This window comes from Equus asinus, chromosome 10 (genome assembly GCF_041296235.1).
Source record: "Equus asinus isolate D_3611 breed Donkey chromosome 10, EquAss-T2T_v2, whole genome shotgun sequence".
Classification (NCBI taxonomy): Eukaryota; Metazoa; Chordata; class Mammalia; order Perissodactyla; family Equidae; genus Equus; species Equus asinus.
The window spans coordinates 24,144,364-24,161,968 of record NC_091799.1 but is presented as its reverse complement, the minus strand read 5'-3'; the positions used below and the strand labels follow the sequence as shown (position 1 = coordinate 24,161,968).

At 39.9% G+C, this 17,605-nt stretch overlaps 1 long non-coding RNA gene across 1 annotated transcript in view; it reads left to right on the top strand.

Annotated features, from left to right (window-relative positions):
- Positions 1 to 13: 13 nt before the first annotated feature.
- LOC139046344 (uncharacterized) overlaps positions 14 to 17,605 on the top strand; it is a 143,916-nt gene continuing 126,324 nt past the window's right edge. The window contains exons 1-2 of the long non-coding RNA XR_011506249.1: positions 14 to 102; positions 3,754 to 3,864. This is a non-coding gene — a long non-coding RNA (uncharacterized lncRNA). The remainder of the gene's footprint in view (positions 103 to 3,753; positions 3,865 to 17,605) is intronic.

Below are 17,605 nucleotides of genomic sequence, written 5' to 3'. Positions count from 1 at the left end.
AGTCCCGGGGAGGACACGCCCCCCGCGACCCCGCCCATCAGCCTGCCCTCCCCCCGCGGCCGCTTCGCAGGCGCCTCCAGCTCCGTCCACCGCCTGAGGGAGGTGGGTTGACGGGCGTGGCCTGAGGGACCAGCGGCCCCTGAGGCGGGGTCCCGCCGGACTGGCAGCCCCGGAAGGGCAGAGTGGCGGCTGTAGAGCGTGGGGTCGCGACTGAAGATCTTGGGGAGGGGGCTGAGGGGAAGGCCTGAGCAAAAGGTGCGAATAAGAAAAAGGCGCCCGTCTGGGCCAACGAATTAGAGAAAGAAAATGGCGCCCTCCCTCGGCGGGGCGGGCCCGAGTGGAGGGGAGGAGGCGGAGGGGCACCGGGGGCCGAGGTGAGATCGCCGAGGCCGAGTTGAGAGGACCGGTGCGGGGAGGGCAAGGCCGAGGCGACCACCCTCGAGGCGAAGGGAGTGAACTCGAGCGAGGCCCGTTTGTTCAGACAGAATCCTTGGGGAGCACGTGGCGTCTGCCGGCGGCCTCGTTGCTGGGGTTCAGCGGGTCCTCGTGGAGCTCATGGGCCAGAGGAGGCGCGGGCCGCAGACAGGGAGACGCACCGAGTCATTTCCCGGGGCGAGGAGCGCGATGCAGGGACGGTCCAAAGAGAAGAGCAGAGGCCATCTCGGGGATTGCGGGGACGAGGGAACACCTCTGAAAGGGGTGGCATCAAGATGCGACCTCAAAGATGAAAAGGAGCCAGCCTTGGGAACGGGGATAGGCGGTGCGGGAGGTGGGAAAGGGTATCCCAGGAGGAGGGGAGAGGTGTTCCCAACCTCAAGCTTTTTGTTGGGTTGTGTCAGCAACCTCACATTTGAAAACCATGCGATGTTTTATGCTCCATGACTTGTTTTAATCAAAATGGTTCAAACTTCGTTAATCTACACAGGAAGGTGCACTTTCTAAAACATGTTATTTTGAAATATAGATTGACAGGAAGTTGCAAAGACAATGCAGAGAAGTCATGTGTACCCTCTACCCAGTTTCCCTCCCGAAAGGCACATCTTAACTGTAGTATCAGAGCCAGGATATGGACAGTGGCACAGGATGTGTATATAGTTCTGTGCCATTTTATCTCATGCATGGGTTCGTCTAACCACCACAATCGAGATACAGAGCTATTCCTTGATCACAAAGATCTCCCTTGCGAGGAGCACTCTTTTCTTCTTTTCAATGTACTCCATCTTTGGCTGTATTTGTGGTGTTTGGGTAATATGAAATGGCAGTCTTACACAGTGGTAACACGTGTTAAGGGAGCAGCTGATCATCTTTGCTTTGGGGTGCAGACTGTGGTGTGTGATAAAAGCCTGGTGCAGAGCTCTCAAGTTGATTCTCAGTCACAGATGGTGGAAAAATTGTTTATGTTTCTTTGGGTGGAGTACAGCCTGTGCAGTCACTTAGTTTAGAAGTCTCCTGGAGAAGATAAGGAGGAGAGTACAGTAATTTAGTGATCCTTCCTCTTTAAATTATCCTTGAAAAACTCCACAGCTTCATTTTTTCCATTCCAAAACGAATAAGCCCCAGAGGCATAACTTCCTGTTTGTGCTGTGGTTCCCAGGAAAGAAGAGCAAATGCGCAAGCAGCTAGTTAAACCCTTTAGTAGAGGACGGCTTGATTACAAATTGCATATTGAGAAAAAGTATTTAGCTTTAATTTTTGTTGGAAAAGGAAATGATATTTCGAAGTGAATTTAGTGTTTGTCCTCCTGCCTGGTACCTTTGCTCAAGCCAAAGGCAATCCCAATAACATCTCTTTTGGAGAATCAGAAAGGAGACTTCTCCCTTTGGGACCAAGACGTGGTAAACACTTGTTGCCTCTGGTTTCAGATTGCATCAGTCTCAGGAGCTAATTGCAGGCCCAAAACTGAGAACAAACTTTGACTTGATTTTTAAATTACTTTCAGGATGGATGAGACTTTCCAGATTGTGATTTTAAAATACTGAATTTCGCTTGTCCATGAAACTGGTGTATTCTGGTGTGGGGACCTGGAAATGGCCACTCCAAGATATGTCTCTTTGGCATGAGGATTATTTGAGGCTGATTGCTTTTGATAAACTGGGACAGGGAAGGAGGCTCTGAGGAGTGGAACTTGCTTGCCCTTTGTTAGGAGACATTTACATTTGTAAGGTAAATCTCTATCTGTAAAAGGTGCCTCCCTCTCTGTACCAGGAAGAAGAAAGGAGGTGACCTTCTCTCTAGAAACTCTTAGTCAATGCCAAAGGCAAGGACTTAAATCTGCATTTTATTGTACCTGTTTCTGGTAACCTCCTGTAGCTGTCTTCCCTCCCCCTCCCAACGTTGGCATTTCTTTAAGGATTAAGCATCTTTCCTTAGGCTAGGAACTGATTGCTCACCTGTGACCACCCAGCTCAAGACAATAGACTTGCCTCCTGCTACACCCTCCGAGATAGCAGGCCACTATCTGCTGTGTCCATCAAGTGCTGTGCTGACAGGGCAATCTTGTGACTATTGTGGGAGGGACATTTCAATCATATGTGAAACATCCTGTTTGGGGGTATATAACCACTCTGTGCACCCCACTTCTTCGGTGCCCTTTCTTCCTTCGGGAAGAAAGGCCCCGGGCCATGGTTCCTCATAAAGCTTTGTTTAATTTTCTCTTGCTATTCTGTCTCATGTGAATTTAATTCATTCTCCGGCCAGATGAACCCACATTTAGGTAGAGGAAATGTCTTCCTCCCCTACACTGGCTTTCCCATGTACGTTCTGTATAAATGTATTGAATAAATATACTTTTAAAATAATTATTAGCATATTGTTTTCTTACTTTGGGGGAATTTCTAGACCTAAATTTTCTTCTAGTAATGATTAAAAGTTAGAATGGTTTTTGAGAACTTTATGCTTTAAACATGGAGACTTATATAAAATTACACATAATTTGAATCGAGAGAGCATTACTTAAAATCTTGTCACCTCTAACAGAACTACTATAATTTTGGTGAATTTTTCCTCTAGCTGTTATTTAGAGAATGTTTACATATAGTAAAATCAGAGTATATTTTCCACATTTCTTTTGTGTTTTATTTTGATGTTATTTCCCTAGCATATTCAGGGGACCAAATTACGTACTGATTGATGGTGATAGTGATGGCATTAAGACATGGAGATCAGGTCGAAGACAGACATGCACCATGAATCCGTAATTGAATAACTCAGAAGGAAATTTAATTAGTCTTTTTCCTGTGTCCACACAAGAAATGCTTTAATAAGAACAACAGGAAAGCCCTTATTTATTTTTTCTTGTTTTTTTAATTTGTGAGGAAGATTTGCCCTGAGCTAACACCCCTTGCCAATCCTCCAATTTTTTGCTTGAGAAAGATTAGCCCTGAGCCAACACTCATGCCAGTCTTCCTTTACTTTGTATGTGGGATGCTTCCACAGCATGGCTGATGAGTACAGTAGGTCTGCACCCAGGATCTGAACCCAGGAACCTGGGCTGCTGAAGCAGAGCATGTGGAGCTGTACCCATTTGGCCCCAGGGCAGGCCCCTATTTTTTTCCTTTAAATTGCAAATCCAGGCTTTTCTCAATGTCTTTAGTGAAATCAGCTAACCAGATACTTTTGGAAGAACAGCAATACCAGCAAGTTACATCTGTCTGTTGCTTTTTCCCCATGATGGTATTAACAAGTTTTATCTGTTTCTCTATGTGGACTAGTTCACATTTATTGTATTACAGCAGCATTTTTTTGTCTTCTTAGCTCTTCTCTTCTTCAGGAAATTACTCCAGGAATTGAATCATAACAAGGGTTTCACCAGAAGATCTTATACATTTGGGCTGTGGCAGCAGACCAGTTACACCACAGCACTTGGTAAGAGAACGGGGACTCCAGGTTCTCAGGTATTTTGAAAATAAGACGCATTACTGAAACATTGGTGGTATTTAATAGAGTCACCTATGGGAAGAATTTTATTAACCTGCTTTATTTATTAGTTCACTTAGCAAATATTTATTGAACCCCTAAAATGTGCCAGACATTGTTCTAGGTGCTTGGGATACATCAATGAACAAAAAAGACAGCAATTCCTGCCCTTGTGGAGGTTACATTCTAGTATTCTTTTCACAAGTATTACTTTGCTAGGTCGTCCATAACAAAGTACCACAGACTGGATGGCTTAAACAATGCACGTTAATTTTTCTTACACTTCTGGAGGCAAAAAGGCTAAGACCAAGGTTCAGCAGAGTTGATTTCTTCTAAGGAGCCTGATGGAAGGATCTGTTTCAGGCCTCTGTCCTTGACTTGTCCATGGCCCTCTCTTCCTGTGTGTTCACATTGTCTTCTCTCTGTACGTGTCTGTGTCCAAATATCCTCTTCTTATAAGGGCGCCAGTCATATTGGATTAGGGCCAACCCTAATGACCTCATTTTAACTTAATTACCTCTTTAAAGAACCTATCTCCAAATAGAATCACATTGTGTGGTACTGGGGGTGCTGGGTTAGGACTTCAATATATGAATTTTGTATGGGACACAATTCAGCCTATAATAGCATGTAGAACTATGGTATATCCAAATCTTTCCTGTTTTCTCATATCCCTATCTCTACGATATTCAAAGCTGTGTATGTTTCACTACAAAAGATGATCAGATAACCTATAATTATGAGCGATTATTTTTCTAGACATGATTTATTGTTAATAAATACAAAAAGGAAAGTTCTTGGTTAGGAAGCATTACTTTACTTGGAATGTTGCTCCATCTAGTGTCCACTATACTCTACTTTTGTCAAAGTTATGAAAACGAATAATAGGGAACTATGTTGGAGAAGGGGTTCTCTACTCAACAGGTTATTATTTGCAGGACACTAAGGACTCATGGTAAAAAATATTTTTTCAATCACTGTATGTGGAAGGAAAGAGGAGCCTATATAATGAAATTATTTGTAATAATTCAAGTAATGTTACCATTATTTGCCATCACCACCAACTACTATTTATTTTTATCCCATGAGAAAACTGAGACTGGGTTTAATCATTTGCCCAAGATCTCACAGATTATGAATGGTGTTTGCCCCAAGTCTATATGACTTCAGAGATTGAGCTCTTAATCACTCAGAATAAATAAAAAGAAAAAAAATACCTCAAACATTTTATAATGCATTCCTCAAAACTGACACATCTAAGCTTACACCTAAATGAGTACTCAAGTTTGCCTTCAATCTTGATATATACTTAACCTTTATCTTGAAATGATACTTTATTTAAAGTTCAGTGTTTGTATCGCTTTTGATATACTGTGTCAAAATGTGTCTGTCTTAGATACTGAATTTATAAAGGACATAATCTACAACCAGGTCAGTATTTTATGGTTTATTTTATTGTACATCTTTAATTACATTGAAAATTTAAAATAACTTTAAAAGTTTGGATTTTTTTTTAATTTTAAAGCATAATTTTTGTTTCCCTATCAAACAAGTTGAATGGGGCAGTTTAACCGCCTGTAGACATCAGAAAAGGCTTCTGTGGAAAACTGAGTTTAGTAGGATAAATACAAGTTATAAAAAGATGCTTTGGGAATACAGAAAAACCCTTGTAAATGCATATGAGGATGACAGAGCTCGCTATTTTTAGGGAAATGTAAGTAGTAAGATATGCAGGGATTGGGAGTGATAAGAGATGACAGTGGACTGAAAGGCATTTGCCAAACTTAGAAGGTGATTATGAAGCCACTGAAAGGTCTTAACACGCAGAGTAGAATGAATGTTTTGGACTTATCAAAAAATCGTGTAATAGACAATCTGAATAGACCTATATCTATTGAAGAAATTGAGTTAATAATTAATAACCTTCCGAAACAGAAATCACCAGGCCCAGATGGGTTCACTGGTGAATTCTGCCATATATTTAGGAAATTATAGCAATTCTCTACAACCTCTTCCAGAAGTTAGAAGCAAAAGGAATACTTTCTGACTCATTCAATGAGGTCATCATTACTCTAATACCAAAATCAGACAAAGACGTTACAAGAAAAGAAAACTACAGACCAGCATCTCTCGTGAACATAGGTGCAAAAGTTCTCAAGAAAATATCAACTTGATCCAACAATGTGTAAAAAGAATTACATATAAAATAGTTCACCATTTGAAAAATAGTCAATGTAATCCATCATATCAACAAAGTAAAGAAGAAAAATCGCATGATCATATCAATAGATGCAGAAAAAGCATTTGACAAAACCCAATACTCATTCATCATAAAGCCTCTCCATAATCTTGAAATAGAGGAGAACTTTCTCAACTTGATAACATGTACAAAAAATGTACAGTGAACATCATACTTAATATTAAGAAACTTGAAGCTTTCCCACTAACATCAGGAGTAAGGCAGCGATGACCCCCCTTACCACTGCTTTTCAACATCATACTGAAAGTCCTAGCTAATGAAATAAGACAAGAAAAATAAGTAAAATGTATACAGATCAGGAAGGGAGAAAATAAAATTGTCTTTGTTTGCAGAAGACATGATTGTCTATGTAGAAAATCTGTACTTGTACTGTTATGTTATTACATAAGGAAGGAAAAGAAAGGAGGATGTTACACAAATAAAAGACCTAGAACAAATAGTTTCACATTTAAAATGGTATTGTTAAGTTCACGTGCTCCACTTCAGTGGCCCAGGGTTTCACTGGTTTGGATCCTGAGTGCAGACATGGCACTGCTCATTGGGCCATGCTGAGCTGGCATCCCACATGCCACAGCTAGGAGGACCTGCAACTAAAATATATGCAACTATGTACTGGGGGGATTTGGGGAGAAAAAGCAGAAAAAAAAAAGAAGATTGGCAACAGTTGTTAGCTCAGATGCCAAGCTTTAAAAAAAAATGCCCCTCCTACTCTGCCTAGTGCACCAGCTTGGCCGGTCCCCTGCCAAAGCAATGGTCCTGCACCAGAGCGCTTGCGCATGTGTGTGCGACCTGCCAAGAGGCTGCAGCCAGTGGGCAAATGCAGAGGCGCTCTACCAGTACAACTTCCAACAGTCTCCATGGATTCAGAAAACACAGCTCCTGTCCCCCATCAGAGGTGGCAGGTGGAATCTGTGACCAAATACTATTACAAATGCTTTAGCAAAGGATCACTTCATGAAACATCATGAGAAAAATACAGTAACACATCACAGCAGAGGAAAAATGACAAGTCTCCAGAAACCAATCCAGAAGTCATAGAAATTTACAATCTAAGTGACACAGAATTCAAAATAGTAGTCATAAATAAACTCAGCAAGTTACAGGAAAACTCAGAAACTGACAGTTCAATGAGCTCAGGACTTAAATTAAGGAGCAGAAGGAATACTTCACCAAAGACCTTGAAACTCTTTAAAAAAAAAAAAAAAGCAAACAGAAATTCTGGATATGAAGAATACAATGAGATAAAAAAAAATCTAGAATCCTCAAAAAAAAAAAAAACAGAGCTGACATTATGAAGGAAAAAATTAGTGCTTTAGAGGACAGAAATATAGAAATGCTTCAGATGGAGGAGGAAAGAGAACTAAGATTTTTAAAAATGAAGAAATTATTTGAGAAATATCTGACTCAATTAGGAAATGCAACATACAGATTATAGGTATTCAAGAGGGAGAAGTGAGGGTGAAAGAAGCAGAGAGCTTGTTCAAAGAAATAATAGCTGAGAACTTCCCAAACCTGGGGAAGAAACTGGATTTACAGGTACATAAAGCCAATAGAACTCCTAATTACATCAATGCAAAAAGACCTTCTCCAAGGTATATAATAGTAAAACTAGCAAAAGTCAGTGATGAAGAAAAACATTGAGGCCAGCAAGGCAGAAGAGAATAATCTACAAAGGAACCCCTATCAGGCTTTCAGCGGATTTCTCAACAGAAACCTTATAGGCTAGGAGAGAATGGAATGATATATTCAAAATACTGAAAGACAGAAAACTTTCAGCGAAGAATAGTCTATCCAGTGAAACTATCCTTCAGATACAATGAAGAAATAAAAGATTTCCTGGATAAACAAAAGCTGAGGCAGTTCATCACCATTAGACCTCCCTTACAAGAAATTAACAAGGATGCTCTCATACCTAAAACAAAAAGGCAACAGTTTACAAAGCTTTGAGCAAGGAGATAAATAGACAAAACCAGAAAATTTCAGGTCTCTATCAGAATAGGCTAGCAAACAACTATAACAAAAGATAAATTGAAAGAAAACATCAAAAATAACTATAAACACTTCAATTTAGTTACAAACTCATAACACAAAACAATAATTTGTGACAACAATAACTCAGAAGGGGAAGAAGAAAGGGATGGAACCTGCTTAAGACAATGCAGATAAAAGACTATCAGAAAATGGACTATCTCATCTACGACATCTTTTATACAAGCCTCATGGTAACCACTAAACAAAAAATCAGAACAGACACAAATCATAAAGAGAAAATGGAGAAAACCATCACAGAAAAGCACCAAACTGAATTGGAAGTCAGAAATACAAGACAAGAGAAACAATGGAAATATAGAACAACCAGAAAACGAGATAAAGTAGTGATATTAAGCTCTCATATATCAATAAGCACTCTAAATGTAAATGGATTGAATTCTCCAATCAAAAGACACAGAGTGACTTGATGGATTAAGAAACAAGACCAACAATATGCTGCCTCCAGGAAACGCATCTCAGCTTTAAAGACAACACAGGCTCAGAGTGAAGGGATGTAAGATGATACTCCAAGCAAATGGCAAGCAAAAGAAAGCATATGTTGTCATACTTATATCAGACAAAGCAGACTTCAAGATAAAAAAGGCAATGAGAGGGAAAAAGGGGCAGTATATAATGATAAAAGGGACAGTCCATCAAGAGGACATAACACTTATGAATATATATGTACCTAATACAGGAGCACCAGTATATAAAGCAACTTTAACAGACCTAAAAAGAGAAATTAACAGCAACACAATAATAAAAGGGGACCTCAACACCCCATTTACATCAATGGATCCATCATCCAGACAGAAAGTCAAAAGGTAATAGTGGACTTAAATGAAAAACTAGACCAGATGGGCTTAATAGATATATATAGAAGATTCCACCCAAAGTCAGCAGAATATACATTCTTCTCAAGTGCACATGGAACATTAACAAAGATAGACCTTATGTTGGGAACCAAGGCAATCTTCAACAAATTTAAGAAGATTGAAATCCTATCAAGCATCTTTTCTAATGCCAATGCTATGAAACTAGAAATCAACTACAAGAAAAAAGCTGGGAAGGTCACAAATGTGTGGAGACTAAAAAACATGCCATTGAACAACCATTGGATCAATGAAGAAATCAAAGGAGAAATAAAAAAATATCTGGAGAGGAAGATCGAAGATGGTGGCGTGAGTAGTCTTCTTTATCTCTCCCCTTCGAATCTACAGCTAATTGGACATTCATCACTTAACAAAGGATATCCATATAGCATCTCAGGACGCCTGAGAGACCCATGCTGCTGTACATCGGAGGGCGGACGGACTTCCCTCTGGGGGAGGTGGAGATAGGTGAAAAGTCTCTGACCCCGACCCTGAACAGCTTAGTACCTGCAAGCGGCTTTCTTCCAGCGGATGCCCCCAGAACATGGACGCACACCTAGGGCAGGAGGGAGCACACACCAGAGGAGTGACGGTGGAAACAGGTGACCGGAGCCCTACCTAAGCCCCCTGCAATTACACCTAAGCCCAGAGGGAAGCTCAGGGGTTGCACACCTGAGTCAGCAGGGAGGACCTCTGCCCGCCATTAGCAGGCAGAGGCCCTGCCTAGTGTCCACAATGCCGGGAGGGTCCCGGAGAGAATCCCAGATGGCGCAGCGGCCCTCCAACTGCCGCCGCCAGCCCCACTGACTGCTGGGCGGGGCTCGGGACTACCGGAGATCTCCTGGGAGAGGACTGGGGCTGGGTGGAGCTCCAGCGACTGGCTCCGCAGCCCGGGGGGGAAGCTCTGGAGTTCCACCTGGGCAGCAGACAAAGTCTCTGCCTGCCATTAGCAGAGAGGCCCTTCCCAGCATCCACAACACTGGGAGGGTCCTGGAGAGGAGAATACCAGGCAGGGCAGCAGCCGGCCAGCTGCCGCTGAACTCAAGATCTCCAGCTATCCCCCAGACAGGGCAAGGTGCTCCCCAAGATCCTGGGGGAGAGGATTGGCGCTGGGTGGAGTTCCAGTGACCCAGCTCCATAGCCCAGGGGGAAACCCTACAGTCTCACAGCAGCCTCAGTGAAACCCTCTGCACAGGGCTAGTAGAGCGCACCCATCCGGCAGCCACAAAGCTGGAAGACCCTGGGACAAAAGTAGCATAGCTAGGTGAGCTAACCACAGACTGCAGAAGATGCCCATAGCTCTGCTGTGACCCATAGTGGACAAGTGAGATTTTGTGGGTGCCGAGAGTGACGGAGCTGCAAATATAAGTGATCCTGCCCCTGGCCGCTGGAAAAGCCCATAACACTGCTGCAGACCCCAAGGAGGGAGCACGCCTAGGTGGTCTGCAACAGTAGGCACCAGCAGCCTGAAGCCCCCCTGCGATGGCCCCCACAGCTGAAGAGGGAACCCACAGGACCACTGTGGCTATGAGGAGGGGCCCAGGCCCAGTTACCAACAGCTGATAGGGTTCCTGGTTGGTGCAGTATAAACAGCTGCTCCCCCAGCACACCAGTAGAAACAAGTGGAAGCAGTAACTAAACTCTATCTGTATGAGAAGGCACAAATCTACAGTATCAAGCAATATGAAAAAATATATTAAATCTCCAGAACAGAAGGAAAAGAACAAATACACAGAAAACAATCCCAAAGAAAATGAAATATATAACTTAAATGATGATGACTTCAAAACAGCCATCATTAAAAAACTCAATGAGTTAAAAGAGAATTCAGATAGACAACTCAACGAGTTCAGGAGCTATGTCACAAAAGAGTTTGATACTATAAAGAAGAACCAAATGGAAATACTGGAAATGAAGAACACAATAGAGGAGATTAAGAAAAATCTAGACGCACTGAACAGTTGGGCCGATAATATGGAGGAAAGAATTAGCAATTTGGAAGATAGGAATATAGAAATGCTGCAGGCAGAGGAGGAGAGAGAAGTAAGACTAAAAAGAAATGAAGAAACTCTCCGAGTATTATCAGACGCAATTAGGAGATGCAATGTAAGGATTATAGGTATACCAGAGGGAGAAGAGAGGGAGAAGGGGGCAGAAAGCCTATTCAAAGAAACAATGGCGGAGAACTTCCCAAACCTGGTGAGAGAGATGGAACTTCATGTGACAGAAGCCAATAGATCTCCAAACTTTATCAATGCAAGAAGACCAACCCCACAGCATATAGTAGTGAAGCTAGCAAAAGTCAACGACAAGAAGAAAATCCTAAGGGCAGCCAGGCAGAAGAAATTAACCTACAAAGGAACACCCATCAGGCTATCAGCAGATTTCTCAGCAGAAACTTTACAGGCTAGAAGAGAGTAGAATGATATATTCAAAAATCTGAAGGACAAAAACCTAGAGCCAAGAATTCTCTACCCAGCGAAAATATCATTCAAATATGATGGAGAAATAAAAACTTTCCCAGATAAACAAAAATTAAGGGAGTTCATTGCCACAAAACCTCCTCTTCAGGAAATGCTCAGGAAAACCCTCATTCCTGAAAAAATCAAAACGAGGAAAGGGGCTACAAAACCAAGAGCAAAGGAGATAAGTAGAAGGACAACAACAGAGAGTAGCAGCTCTCCATCAGAACAGGTTAAACCATGGGACGAGAAACAAAAGAAATTGAAGAAAACCGGATAACAAGACATAAAATGGCAGTGGTAGGCCCCCACATTTCAATAATCACTCTAAATGTAAATGGATTGAACTCTCCAATCAAAAGACACAGAGTGGCAGGATAGATTAAATAACAAGACCCAACAATATGCTGCCTCCAGGAAACACACCTCAGCCCCAAAGACAAACACAGACTCAGAGTGAAGGGATGGAAGACAATACTCCAAGCTAATAATGAACAAAAGAAAGCAGGTGTCGCTATACTAATATCAGACAAAGTAGACTTCAAAGCAAAACAGATAAAGAAAGGCAAAGAGGAACAGTATATAATGATAAAAGGGACTCTCCACCAAGAAGACATAACACTTATAAATATATACTCACCCAACACAGGAGCACCAAAATTTGTAAAGCAACTCTTAACAGAACTAAAAGAAGACATCAACAACAATACAATAATAGTAGGGGACCTCAACACACCATTAACACCAATGGACAGAACATCCAGACAGAAAATCAACAAGGAAATTATAGAATTAAATAAAAAATTAGACCAGATGGACTTAATAGATATATATAGAACACTTCATCCAAAAACAGCAGGTTACACATTCTTCTCAAGTGCGCATGGAACATTCTCAAGGATAGACCATATTTTGGGAAACAAAGCAAGCATCAATAAATACAAGAGAGTTGAAATAATATCAAGCATCTTTTCTGATCATAATGCTATGAAACTAGAAATCAACTACAAGAATAAAGAAGAGAAAGGTGCAAAAATGTGGAGACTAAACAACACGCTTCTGAACAAACAATGGATTATTGAAGAAATTAAAGAAGAAATCAAATATTATCTGGAGACAAATGAAAATGAGAACATGACATACCAAATCATTTGGGATGCAGCAAAAGCAGTCCTAAGAGGGAAATTCATTACAAAACAGGCTCACCTCAATAAACAAGAAAAAGCTCACATAAGCAACCTCAAACGACACCTAACAGAATTAGAAAAAGAAGAACAAACAAAGCCCAGAGTCAGTAGAAGGAGGGAAATAATAAAAATAAGAGCAGAAATAAATGATATTGAAACAAAAAAGACAGTAGAAAGGATCAATGAAGCAAAGAGTTGGTTCTTCGAAAAAATTAACAAAATCGACAAACCCTTAGCCAGACTCACCAAGAAAAGAAGAGAGAAATCTCAAATAAATAAAATTAGGAATGAGAGAGGAGAAATCACAACAGATACCAATGAAATACAAGGGATCATAAGAGAATACTATGAAAAACTATATGCCAACAAATCGAACAACCTAGAAGAAATGGACAAATTCCTAGACTCCTACAACCTCCCCAAACTGAATCAGGAAGAAATGGAGAATCTGAATAGGCCAATCACAAGTAAAGAAATAGAAACAGTAATCAAAAACCTCCTCAAAAATAAGAGTCCAGGACCAGACGGCTTCTCTGGAGAATTCTACCAAACATTCAAAGAAGATTTAATACCTATCCTTCTCAAACTATTCCAGAAAATTGAGGAAGATGGAGTACTCCCTAACACATTCTATGAAGCCAACATCACTCTGATCCCCAAACCTGACAAGGACAACACAAAGAAGGAGAACTACAGGCCGATATCACTGATGAACATAGAGGCAAAAATCCTCAACAAAATTCCAGCAAACCAAATACAGCAATACATCAAAAAGATTATACACCATGATCAAGTGGGATTTATACCGGGGACACAGGGATGGTTCAACATCTGCAAGTCAATCAACTTGATACACTACATTAACAAAATGAGAAACAAAAACCAAATGATCATCTCAATAGATGCAGAGAAAGCATTCGACAAGATCCAACATCTATTTATGATAAAAACCCTCAATAAAATGGATATAGAAGGAAAGTACCTCAACATAATAAAGACCATATATGACAAACGCACAGCCAACATCATACTCAATGGACAAAAACTGAAAGCCATCCCTCTGAGGACAGGAACAAGACAAGGGTGCCCACTTTCACCACTCCTATTCAACATAGTGCTGGAAGTGTTGGCCAGAGCAATTTGGCAGGAAAAAGAAATAAAAGGAATCCAAATAGGTAATGAAGAAGTAAAACTCTCGCTGTTTGCAGACGACATGATCTTATATATAGAAACCCCCAAAGAATCCATAGAAAAACTATTAGAAACAATCAACAACTACAGCAAAGTAGCAGGGTATAAAATCAACATACATAAATCAGTAGCATTTCTATACACTAACAATTAACTAACAGAAAAAGAACTCAAGAACTCAATCCCATTCACAATCACAACGAAAAGAATAAAATACCTTGGGATAAATTTAACCAAGGAAGTGAAAGATTTATACAATGAAAACTACAAGACTTTCTTGAAAGAAATTGACGATGACATAAAGAGATGGAAAGACATTCCATGCACATGGATTGGAAGAATAAACATAGTTAAAATGTCCATACTACCTAAAGCAATCTACAGATTCAACGCTATCCCAATCAGAATCCCAAGGACATTCTTTACAGAAATTGAACAAATAATCCTAAAATTCATATGGGGCAACAAAAGACCGCGAATTGCTAAAGCAATCCTGAGTAAAAAAAACAAAGCCAGAGGCATCACAATCCCCAACTTCAAAACATACTACAAAGCTACAGTGATCAAAACAGCATGGTACTGGTACAAAAACAGGTGCACAGATCAATGGAACAGAATTGAAAGCCCAGAGATAAAACCAGACGTCTATGAACAGCTAATCTTCGACAAAGGAGTGGAGGGCCTACATTGGAGAAAAGAAAGTCTCTTTAACAAATGGTGCTAGGAAAACTGGACAGCCACATGCAAAAGATTAAAAATTGACCAGTCTTTTTCACCACACACCAAAATAAACTCAAAATGGATCAAAGACCTAAAGATTAGGCCTGAAACAATAAGTCTTCTGGAAGAGAATATAGGCAGTACACTCTTTGACATCAGTTTCAAAAGAATCTTTTCGGACACTATAACTCCTCAGTTGAGGGAAACAATAGAAAGAATAAACAAACGGGACTTCATCAGACTAAAGAGCTTCTTCAAGGCAAGGGAAAACAGGATTGAAACAAAAAAACAGCCCACTAATTGGGAAAAAATATTTACAAGCCACTTATCTGACAAAGGGTTAATCTCCATAATATGCAAAGAACTCACACTGCTTAACAACAAACAAACAAACAACCCGATCAAAAAATGGGCAGAAGACATGAACAAACATTTCTCCAAAGAAGATATAAGTATGGCCAATAGACACATGAAAAGATGTTCATCATCGCTAATCATGAGGGAAATGCAAATCAAAACTACACTAAGATATCACCTTACACCCGTTAGATTGGCAAAAACATCCAAAACCAAGAGTGACAAATGTTGGAGAGGTTGTGGAGAAAAAGGAACCCTCATACACTGTTGGTGGGAATGCAAACTAGTGCAGCCACTATGGAAAACAGTATGGAGATTTCTCAAAAAGTTAAAAATAGAAATACCTTATGACCCAGCCATCCCACTACTGGGTATCTATCCTAAGAACCTGAAATCAGCAACCCCAAGAGTCCCTTGCACCCCTATGTTCATCACAGCATTATTAACAATAGCCAAGACGTGGAACCAACCTAAATGCCCAGAAACTGATGATTGGATAAAGAAGATATGCTATATATACACAATGGAATACTACTCAGCCATAAAAAAGGACAAAATTATTCCATTCGCATCAACATGGATGGACCTCAAGGGTATTATGTTAAGCGAAATAAGCCAGTCAGAGAAAGACGAACTCTATATGACTCCACTCATAGGTGGAAGTTAACATATAGACAAGGAGAACTGATCAGTAGTTACCAGGGAAAAGGGGAGGTGGGGGGAGGGCACAAAGGGTGAAGTGGTGTACCCACAACGTGACTAACAATAATGTACAACTGAAATCTCACAAGGTTGTAATCTATCATAATCTTAATAAAAAAAATTTAAAAAAATATCTGGAGACAAATGAAAATGAAAGTACAACATATCAACTCTTATGGGATGCAGCAAAAGCACTCCTAAGAGGGAAATTCATGGCAATAGAGGCCTACCTCAACAAACAACAAAAATCTTAAATAAGTAATCTTAAACCACACCTAATAGAACTAGAAAAAGAAGAACAAAACAAGCCTGAAGTCAGCATAAGGAGGGAAATAGTACAAATTTGAGCAGAAATAAATAAAATAAAGACCAAAAACACAGTAGAAAGGATCAATGAAACTAAGAGCTGATTCTTTGAGAAGATAAACAAAATTGACAAACCCTTAGCCAGACTCACTAAGAAAAAAGAGAGAAGGCTCGAATAAATAAAATTAGAAATGAAAGAGGAGAAATTACAGTTGGTACCACAGAAATACAAAGGATTATAAGAGAATACTATGAAAAACTATATGCCAACAAATTTGATAACCTAGAAGAAATGGATAAATTCTTAGACTTGTACAACCTCCCAAAACTGAATCAAGAAGAAATAGAAAAAAATAGAGAATCTGAATAGACCAATCACAAGTAAACAGATTGAAACAGTAATCAAAAACTTCCTGCAAAACAAAAGTCAAGGACCAGATGGCTTCTCTGGAGAATTCTACCAAACATTCAAAGAGGATTTAATACTTATCTTTCTCAAACTATTCCAAAAAATTGAAGAAGATGGAACACTTCCTATCTCATTCTGTGATGCCAACATCACCCTGATACCAAAACCAAACAAGGACAACACAAAGAAGGAAAATTGTAGGCCAATATCACTGATGAATGTAGATGCAAAAATCCCTAACAAAATAGTGGCAAACCAAATACAGCAATACATTAAAAAGATCATACACCATGATCAAGTTGGATTCATTCCAGCGACACAGGGATGGTTCAACATCCACAAATCAATCAATGTAATACACCACATGTACAAAATGAGGAATAAAAATCACATGATCATCTCAATAGATGGAGAGAAAGCATTTAAGATCCAACATCCATTTATGATAAAAACTCTCAATAAAATGCATATAGAAGAAAGTACCTCAACATAATAAAGGCCATATATGACAAGCCCACAGCCAACATCATACTTAACAGTGAAAATCTGAAGGCTATCCCTCTGACAACAAGAACAAGACAAGAGTGCCCACTCTTGCCACTCCTATTCAACATAGTATTGGAGATATTGGCCGCAGCAATTAGGCAAGAAAAAGAAATAAAAGGTATTCAAATTGGAAAGAAAAAAGTGAAACTCCTGCTGTTTTTGGATGACATGATTCTATATATAGAAATCCTGAAGAATCCACCAGATAACTATTAGAAATAATCAAGAGCTACAGCAAAGTTGCAGTGTACAAAATCAATTTATAAAAATCAGTTGCATTTCTATATACTAATAACAAACTAGCAGAAAGAGAATCAAGAATACAATCCCATTACAATCGCAACAAAAAGAATAAAATGTCTAGGAATAAATTTAACCAGAGGTGAAAGACCTATACACTGAAAACTATAAGACATTGAAAGAAATAAAAGAAAACATGAAGAAATTGAAAGATATCCATGCTTATGGACTGGAAGAATAAACATAGTTACAATGTCCATATTACCTAAAGCAATCTACAGATTCAATGCAATTCCAATCAGAATCCCAATGGCAATGAAAGACCCCGAATAGCTAAAGCAATCCTGAGAAAAAAGAACAAAGCTGGAGACATCACAATCCCTGTCTTCAAAATATACTGCAAAGCT